Below are 9,848 nucleotides of genomic sequence, written 5' to 3' on the forward strand. Positions count from 1 at the left end.
CTACCTTCACACCAGAGGTCTGCCCGTCTGCCCAGCTGCAAAGGGCGGGGTTGAGACCAATTGTCCAAGCTTGGTGATGTGGTATGATTCTGCTATTTTCTTTACATTTGATCTGGAACCCCCAACAGAAGCTAGCCAGCTAACTAGCTACTAGCTAGTAGTCAGCTTGCCACTGCTAGAGGTCATCAGCTACCTTTAGCAAGGACATATCTCGCCAGTCTGCACAGCCCGACTAAAACCAGAGCAAATCAGGCTTATTTTTCTCCATGTCTCTGGATTCCTACCTCAAGCTCTGAACCTTTTCACCAAGGTCATCGCAGCTAGCTAGCTGCTATCCGATTGGCTTCTCCTGGGTAACGTCTCTGTCCCGAAGCAACCACCAATTAGCCTGGAGCTAGCCTATGCTAGGCCCACCTCCCGGCTAGCTGAAGAGGTCAATCAGCCACTCCTTAAGCTACAATACCTATTTTGCCAATTGGACTGGACCCCTTTAATTGCCGATATGGAGCCTTGCCGATCCATCACGACTGGACAACTGACGTAATCCGCCCGAGGGGGTTTCAACTGGCTCCCCCGTCGCGACGTCCCCTGAATGCCCATCTGCTAGCCTGCAATCTGCGGCTCGCTAGCTGTCCAGAGCACACCGGACTGTTAGCTGAAGAAGTCCATCAGACCATTTTTTGGGGGCTACTGTACATATTTTGAAAATTGCCCTGGACCCTTTTACTACACAGAGTCCTGCTGATCCATGTCTCAATTGTCTCAAGGCTTAAACATCCTTCTTTAACCAATCACCTCCCCTTCATGTACACTGATTGAAGTGGATTTTACAAGGGACATCAATAAGGGATCAAAGCTTCCACCTGGATTCACCTGGACAGTCTATGTAATGTTTTGTATACTCAGTGTATATATACTGTAGATATATTTATTTTTCATTCATATTTTTTTTTTACCCTGACATTGCTCATTCTGATATTTCTTAATTCCTTTATTAACATTTTGGGGATTTGTGTTTATTGTTTTGTATTGTTAGGTATTACTGCACTTTAACTAAAGCTTGTACCATGCACATTTTGCTGCACCTGCAATAACATGTGCAAAATATCTGTAGGTAGCAGTCTGATGGATTGTAGAAAGAAACGGTCTCTAAGCCAGTTGGAATCTGATTGCATACACCAATACGGTCTGCCCGACGATAAGGGAGAGTTTGTGGTGGATTTGTGTGGGGTCCTTGATAATGCTGCGTGCCTTCCTCAGGCAGATGTCCTGGATGGGTGAGGGCACGGTCCCAGTGATGTACTGTGCCATCTTCACAACGTGCAGGAGTGCCTTGCAGTTGTGGATGGAGATATTGCCATAACAGGCCATGATGCATCCGCTCAGGACGCTCTCAATTGTGCAGTAGTAGTATTTAGAGAGGAGGCAGCATGCCAAATTTCTTCAGCCACCTAGTAGAGACGCTGTTGTCATGTTGGTCCATGACGAGTCCGCAGTGAAGTGGTCGCTGAGAAACGTAAAACTTGTGACTCTCTCTACTGATTGTCATGACACCACAATGCCAGTTCACACACCTGCTCCATACAGGTTGACTCGTCGTTGTTGGTTATCAGGCCTACTGGTTATCAGGCCTACAACCGTGGTGTTGTGCAAAGCCACGAAGTCATGGGTGAACATGGACTGAGGACACACCCCTGGGGGTCACCTGTGTTGAATCAGTGTCTCCTTAACTTCTTATGGTATAGGGGACGGTTGCGTCCCACTTGGGCAAAAAAGAGTGAAAATGCAGTGTGGCAAATTGAAAAAAATGACATAAAAATCAAACTTTCATTAAATCACACATGTCAGATACTCAATTAAAGCTACACTCGTTGTGAATCCAGCCGACATGTCAGATTTTAAAAAGGCTTTTCGGCGAAAGCATAAGAAGCTATTATCTGATGATAGCCCAATAGTAAACAAAGAGAGTAGCATATTTCAATCGTGCAGGCGCTACACAAAACGCAGAAATAAAATATAAAACATGCATTACATTTGACAAGCTTCTTTTGTTGGCACTCCAATATGTCCCATAAACATCACAATTGGTCCTTTTGTTCGATTAATTCCGTCCATATATATCCAAATGTCCATTTATTTGACGCGTTTGATCCAGAAAACAACAGCTTCCAAAAAACGCAACGTCACTTCAAAATATTTCAAAAGTTGCCTATAACCTTTGCCAAAATATTTCAAACTACTTTTGTAATACAAGTTTAGGTATTTTTAAACGTTAATAATCAATCAAATTGTAGACTGGTCTATCTGTGTTCAATACCTGAAGATAACAAACCCTGCTACTTTTCACGTCTTGCTCAACTCTCAACAGTGTTACCCAGTTCCCAAATGGCCTACTTCTTCATTGCACAAATGAATAACCTCAGCCAAATTCCAAAGACTGGTGATATCAAGTGGAAGCGGTAGGAACTGAAAACAGGTTCCTAAGAATAAAATAATAATCTGAACGGTTAGTCCTTGGGGTTTTGCCTGCTACATAAATTATGTTATACTCACAGACAAGATTCAAACCGTTTTAGAAACTTCAGAGTGTTTTCTATCCAAATCTACTAATACTATGCATATCTTATATTCATGGCATGAGTAGCAGGAAGTTGAAATTGGGCACGCTATTTATCCAAATGCTGCCCCCTTAATCTACCCATCGTGTCCGATTTTTAAAATGTTTAAATTAAAATGTTCTATGTTTTACAGTGAAAACACAACATATATTTATGTTAGATCACCACCAAATCCAAAAAAACACACAGCCATTTTTCCCAGCCAAAGATAGTCACAAAAGCAGAATTAGAGATAAAATTAATCACTAACCTTTGATAATCTTCATCAGATGACACTCATATGACATCATGTTACTCAATACATTTATGTTTTGTTCGATAATATGCATATTTATATCCACAAATCTCAGTTTACATTGATGCCATGTTCAGAAATGCCTCCAAAATATCCGAAGTAATTACAGAGAGCTATGCCAGATAACAGAAATACTCATCATAAACTTTGACGAAAGATACATGTACATGTTTTACATACCTTAAGGGAACATTTTGGCATTTCGTGTATGGTTAGTGAAAAAGTCCATATTGCAAATGTACGGTCCCTTACTAGACGTCCGAAAACGTTTGTAAAATTCGCGGTCGGCGTCGGGCCGTGCGGTAGGGCCGGACCTACCGGGAAGTCATCGAATGAACTTTGTCGGACATTCGGTTTCCGTTTTATAAAATAAACAAGTTTTGGACCATTTTTCCGCTATCCCGGAAATTCCCACAAGAGGGCATAAGGAATCATATGGCAATTTGGCAAAACATCACGAATCACGACGGGGCCTTGTCTCGAAAACGGAAAATATTTCGAAGCCGAAACTTGGTGAGCGTAGGGTTGGCATAATGGGCAGTTGGCCCCGAAAGAGATGGCGTCTAGGCCTCAACGGTTTTTGAGTTATGGCCATTTTTCTGGGATTAAAGGTCCAAAATGGAAATAGAGAAATTATTTTTCCACTTCAGGTCAAAGTCAAGGAGCCTCCGGTGTCAATAAAAAAAGAACCAGCCATTTATCTATCGTCATTTAAGAGAAACGGAACAATGACAAATTGGTGATGTTCACAAATAGGCGTTTTTTTTTTTCAACGGTTACAGATCCAGTTGCAGGGTGTTCATACGAATCTTTTTAAAGTGTGAGTCGGAGCTCTGCGACATTTCTGTGATTTTCTATGATTTTCTGAAATAACACACCCTCCGTAAATAACTCAGTTCTTAACGTAAAGACTTAAAACTCAGGATTATGTAAAGGCATACCCCAATCAGGATATGAGTTTATTTATAGCTTCCTGTTTCAACCAGAAGTGCCTTAAATGGTGTCATAGTGGCTGTTTCCAAGGGTTAAAAAGGTCAGATCTTTTCAAAACTTCATATGTGTGATTAGGCAACCCCCATAAACTGTAAGTCAGTCATTTCTCCCAACAGATGTCAAAGAAAAGCTCTCACACACACAGCAAGGATGGAGTGACAAAGTGCGGTGCTTAAAGACACAGAGAGCAGGCAATGGCATTACCATAATCCCTAGGCCGTGCCGAGTTCAACGAGATATCCCGCTTGACCGTAGCTCGCTCGGTCTAGGCGCAGCGACCATTAGAATAATAGGCCCAAACTGAAGCCTGCCCCACAATGTCATTTGCTTTTGGGTGACAGTGAGAGAACCGTTAGGGTGAGAAGAAAAATTCCACCACAGGAATGTTCCTAAGGTCCTCCCGATCTGTGCAAGCCTAACCTTGACCATGTGGCATTAACCCTTCACAGTAAAACAGGGTTTTTTGATCTCACAGATTACAGTGACATCTCTCCCCATAGGAATACATTGCCTGCACCCCTAAATTCAACCTGAAGCATATATGGGTTATGAATGCCGTATGAACCTGTCTTCGGGAACCAGTCCATCAGGCCACTATGAGGTCTACCTGTGTTGATTCTAAGCTTCCTGGACCAACCGGAAGTGGTTAAAATGCCCCTAAAAGTGTATATCCATACCCTGCCTGCAGTTTGACAGACATAGTGCATTCAAGCCTGTGTAAATCAGTCAATTCTTAACGTAAAGACTTAAAACTCAGGATTCTGTAAAAGCATACCCCAATGAGGATATGTGGTGACTTATAGCTTCCTGTGCCAACCGGAAGTGCCATAATTGGTGTCTCAGGGGCTGTTTCGAAGGGTTAGAAAAGTCAGATCTGTCCAAAACTTCATATATGTGATTAGGCAACCCCCATGAACTGTAAATCAGTCATTTTTCCCCAAAAAAATCGAAGGAAAAAAAAATCACACTAAAACACAACTTGGAAGGAGGGACGTATTGGGGTGCGTAGAGACAGACAGTGGCTGCAATAGTTAGCTTTGTTCGAGCTAAAAAAGAACCGTCAGACCTAGAGTTCCGAAACTGTAGAAACCTGTTCTAGACCTCCGGTCGATGGTGCGTGGTGAGTTACGTGGCTCTAGAAGGTTCTCGGACCGAGAAACAGCCTCGTACATACTTTCAATTCATTTTTGCATCACGAAAATGACGACGTTTAGAAAAGTCTCAGAGACGCAAGGCTAGGTGCATTGAAACCGGCTCGGCCCATAGAGACGGACCCCAACGTTTCTGTCCTATAGCTCGTTCAAGGACCCCGTAGCAAGGCATGGAAAAAAGTGGATTTTCAGCACCAATTAGGGTTTTGCTCGGACACCAAATGACCTAAATAAATATTTAACTTTCACACATTAACAAGTCCAATACAGCAAATGAAATATACACATCTTGTTAATCTACCCATCGTGTCCGATTTAAAAAAAAATAACATAACATAACATACATCACCACCAAATCCAAAAAAACACACAGCCATTTTTCCCAGCCAAAGATAGCTACAAAAGCAGAATTAGAGATAAAATGATTCACTAAACTTTGATAATCTTCATCAGATGACAATCATATGACATCATGTTACACAATACATTTATGTTTTGTTCGATAATATTTATATTTATATCCACAAATCTCGGTTTACATTGGCGCCATGTTCAGAAATGCCTCCAAAATATCCGGAGTAATTACAGAGAGAATCAGATAACAGAAATACTCATCGTTATGTGACACTGTTAAATCCATCGATAATGAGAGCACCCCCTCCCAGCTGCCTATTGCACCCAGGCTAGGAAACACTGTCACAACCGATAAATATATGATAATTGAGAATTTCAATAAGCATTTTTCTACAGCTGGCCTTGCTTTATAACTGGCTACCCCTACATCGTTCAACAGCCCTACACCCCCCAGATCAACTTGCCCAAGCCTCCTCCATTTCTCTTTCACCCAAATCCAGATAGCTGATGTACTGAAAGAACTGTAAAATCTGGACCCCTACAAATCAGCTGGGCTTGACAATCTGGACCCTTTCTTTCTAAAATTATCTGCAGAAATTGTTGCAACAACTATTACTTGCCTGTTCAAGCTCTATTTTGTATCGCCAGAGGTCCACAAAGATTGGAAAGCAGCCGCGGTCATCCCTCTCTTCAAATGGGGTGACACTCGCCACCCAAATTGCTACAGACCTATATCTATCCTACCCTGCCCTTTTAACCACCTAACTGAGGAACTCAATTTAACCTTCTGCAATACCCTAGATGCAGTTGCACCCCTAAAAACTAAAAACATTTCTCATAAGAAACTAGCTACCTGGTATACAGAAAATACCCGAGCTCTGAAGCAAGCTTCCAGAAAATTGGAATGGAAATGGCGGTACACCAAACTGGAAGTCTTCCGACTAGCTTGGAAAGACAGTACCGTGCAGTATCGAAGAGCCCTTACTGCTGCTCAATCATCCTATTTTTCCAACTTAATTGAGGAAAATAAGAACAATCCGAAAATAATTTTTGTTACTGTGGCAAAGCTAACTAAAAAGCAGCATTCCCCAATTGAGGATGGCTTTCACTCAGCAGTAATAAATGTATTAACTTCTTTGAGGAAAAGATCATGATTATTAGAAAGCTAATTACGGACTCCTCTTTAAATCTGCGTATTCCTTCAAAACTCAGTTGTCCTGAGTCTGCACAACTCTCCCAGGACCTAGGATCAAGAGAGACACTCAAGTGTTTTAGTACTGTATCTCTTGACACAATGATGAAAATAATCATGGCCTCTAAACTTTCAAGCTGCATGCTGGACCCTATTCCAACTAAACTACTGAAAGAGCTGCTTCCTGTGTTTGGCCCTCCTATGTTGAACGTAATAAACGGCTCTCTATCCACCGGATGTGTACCAAACTCATTAAAAGGGGCAGTAATAAAGCCTCTCTTGAAAAAGCCAAACCTTGACGCAGAAAATATAAAAAAAATATCGAAACTATATCGAATCTTCCATTCCTCTCAAAACTTTTAGAAAAGGCTGTTGTGCAGCAACTCACTGCCTACCTGAAGACAATGTACACAAAATGCTTCAGTCTGGGTTTAGACCCCATCATAGCTGTTATTCACTGCTATGTGGATGACACACAGCTGTACATTTCAATGAAACGTGAAGCCCCAAAATTGCCCTCGCTAGAAGTCTGTGTTTCAGACAGGAAGTGGATGGCTGCAAACATTGTCTCCTGACCCCTCCTGTCTCAGCCTCCAGTATTTATGCTGGAGTAGTTTATGTGTCTGGGGGCTAGTGTCAGTTTGTTATATCTGGAGTACTTCTCCTGTCTTATCAGGGGTCTCGTGTGAATTCAAATATGCTCGCTCTAATTCTCTTTCTTTCTCTCTCTCAGAGGACCTGAGCCCTAGGACCAGGCCTCAGGACTACCTGGCATGATGACTCCTTGCTGTCCCCAGTCCACCTGGCCGTGCTGCTGCTCCAGTTTCAACTATTCTGCCTACGGCTATGGAATCCTGACCTGTTCACCGGACGTGCTATCTGTCCCAGACCTATTATTTAACCATGCTAGTCATTTATGAACATTTGAACATCTTGGCCATGTTCTGTTATAATCTCCACCCGGCACAGCCAGAAGAGGACTGGCCAACCCTCATAGCCTGGTTCCTCTCTAGGCTTCTTCCTAGGTCTTCGACACCTGCATTGCTTGCTGTTTGGGGTTTTAGGCTGGGTTTCTGTACGGCACTTTGAGATATCAGCTGATTTACGAAGGGCTATATAAATACATTTGATTTGGTTTGATTTGATTTGAAGTTCAGGACACATCTAGAATGATATGATAATCTCATTAAACTTCTGTGTGAAGTGGACTGGAGTAGGTGCCAACCAATTTCTTTGGAATTACTGTACTACAATCAAATGTTTTTACATTTTGAAGTATTATCTAGGCCTCAACAGTTGGTCATATTCCTGACAATTGTAATGTTGTCAGGGTAATAATGTAATGATTGTTGGGGTAATAATGTAACGGTTGTCAGGGTAATAATGTAACGGTTGTCAAGGTAATAATGTAACGATTGCTGGGCTAATAATGTAACGGTTGTCAGGGTAATAATTTAACGGTTGTCAGGGTAATAATTTAACGGTTGTTGGGGTAATGGTGTAACGTTATTAAGGTAATAATGTAAAGGTTGTCAGGATAATAATGTAACGGTTGTCAGGGTAATATTGTAATGGTAGTCAGGGCAATAATGTAACGGTTGTCAGGGTAATAATTTAACGGTTGTCAGGGTAATAATTTAACGGTTGTTGGGGTAATAGTGTAACGGTTATTAAGGTAATAATGTAACTGTTGTCAGGGTAATAATGTAACGGTTGACAGGGTAATAATGTAACGGTTGTCAAGGTAATAATGTAACTGTTGTCAGGGTAAAAATGTACCGGTTGTCAGGGTAATAATGTAACGGTTGTCAGGATAATAATGTAATGGTTGTCAAAGTAATAATGTAACGGTTGTCAGGATAATAATGTAATGGTTGTCAAGGTAATAATGTAACGGTTGTCAGGGTAATAATGTCATGTTGTACCACTGATTTCTTTCCATAGCAATATAACATGTCATATTTTACCAGAACAATATAGTGTAAAACAGATACAGTGGTGAAATTAGCATGCAATTCTTACTGGAATAGCTCAACTTTTGTTTAGGGGGGGATGCATGTCAGCAACATGGAGTGAATCCTTACAACCGCTAATCCTGGCTATCAGCGGAGTCATGTCTGGCAGTGAAACAGCTCATTTTACATCATTTACTGCCTTTTTAAAAACCATAGCTGATATGGCTGACTTTCTAAAAACAAATGTGTTTAACACAAACTCCTTGTGGATTTGAGTAAGTCGAGAGAAAAAAACTAGTTCTCCTTCACTAATAACGAACGCCAAAATTAGTTTTGAAACATACAGAAACATTATGTTCAGTAAATTCATAATGTTTCTTCTTATATTATTAACACTTAGCTCTAAGACATCTCCCTGCCATATAACATAATTTATGCATACATTATGTAATATGTCAGGGAGATTTGTATACTGTTGCTAAGAAAGTAATACTAAGTCTATGTTGTGTTGTAAGCTGTTAGTAGCCCATGTGACTCACCCTTATTATGTAGCCTATTTTTTCCCTCATAACTTAGCCTACTGTTGTGTCTTTGTGGTGCACATGTAGCCTATAATCTGTTTTAAATAAATGTAATTAACCGGATATTGTAAGAGCTGTCCTTGTCTGCTTATACGCCCCCTTTATTTATTTACGTCCTATGGTTCTGACTTGGTGTACAGGGAGAACACTGTAAGAACGGACAATGTTCGGAATTCCGTCGGCGTACATTTCAAAAGTGCTGAACAAGTAGTTATGTTGACTATGTCCGTCCTAGCTCGCTCATTAATATCTTAATCTAAAATTACGGACTGCCTCTTATCCGCTCATCGTCCCCTTAAGCCAAAGTTTGTAGATTTCAATTGTTCAGTAGAAAACACATCAGACATATCAGCTATGTTTTTTGAAAAGGCATTAAATGAGGCTGAATGAACTGTTTCCCTGCCAGACAAGGCTCTACTGATAGCCAGGTGCAGCAGTGGTAAGGTGTCGGGACTCTGATGTTGGGGAAGCTTTATGTAGGCCCTAACAGTTTGTGGGCACCATTTGTCTCCATTATAGTCCAATTAATGCATTGTTTAGTGTTGTGTTGTGGCTTTGCTCGCAATCATAGAAAACATTTGTTTTGAGTTTGCCCCATCAAGATGTACATGCTAAAATCACCACAGGTCTCTTCACAGTGCTCCTTCTAACATACATTGCCTTGCGAAAGTATTCGGCCCCCTTGAACTTTGCGACCTTTTGCCACATT

This window comes from Oncorhynchus mykiss, chromosome 7 (assembly GCF_057628025.1).
Source record: "Oncorhynchus mykiss isolate SJ-2025 chromosome 7, ASM5762802v1, whole genome shotgun sequence".
In the NCBI taxonomy this organism is placed as follows: domain Eukaryota; kingdom Metazoa; phylum Chordata; class Actinopteri; order Salmoniformes; family Salmonidae; genus Oncorhynchus; species Oncorhynchus mykiss.